Here is a 388-nt window from a genome sequence, read left to right as displayed (position 1 = left end):
CTAAGAAGCTTTGCAAGTTTGGTGTTTTTCATCTCTCCTAGCATTTCAGAATGATTCTATGTGGGTTATTTACTTTATTCTAACGTTTGGGAGTAGGGAATTTCGACACCCCCCCCCTCGAAATTTGAATAGCCCAGCATGCACGTCGAGTTCTGAGTGGAGATTTTGATCACCCTAAGAAATTAAAACCACTAACAATTTTTTTTGATGTCAGGGCTAACTACAACTGGGATGACATCATTCTTACCAAGAGTAAGTCTGAGAGCCTTCAGTTAACTACAGTAATGCAGGTTCATGCAGTGAACTTGCAGTTAGCCACGTGCTTAACTTTAGCACGTGAACAGTGCTGACAAGTCACGTGCTAAACACTTAAGCACCTGCATAACTG

The sequence above is a fragment of the Malaclemys terrapin genome, chromosome 18 (genome assembly GCF_027887155.1).
Source record: "Malaclemys terrapin pileata isolate rMalTer1 chromosome 18, rMalTer1.hap1, whole genome shotgun sequence".
In the NCBI taxonomy this organism is placed as follows: Eukaryota; Metazoa; Chordata; order Testudines; family Emydidae; genus Malaclemys; species Malaclemys terrapin.
The sequence above is the reverse complement of the archived record's forward strand: the minus strand, read 5'-3'. Positions refer to the sequence as shown.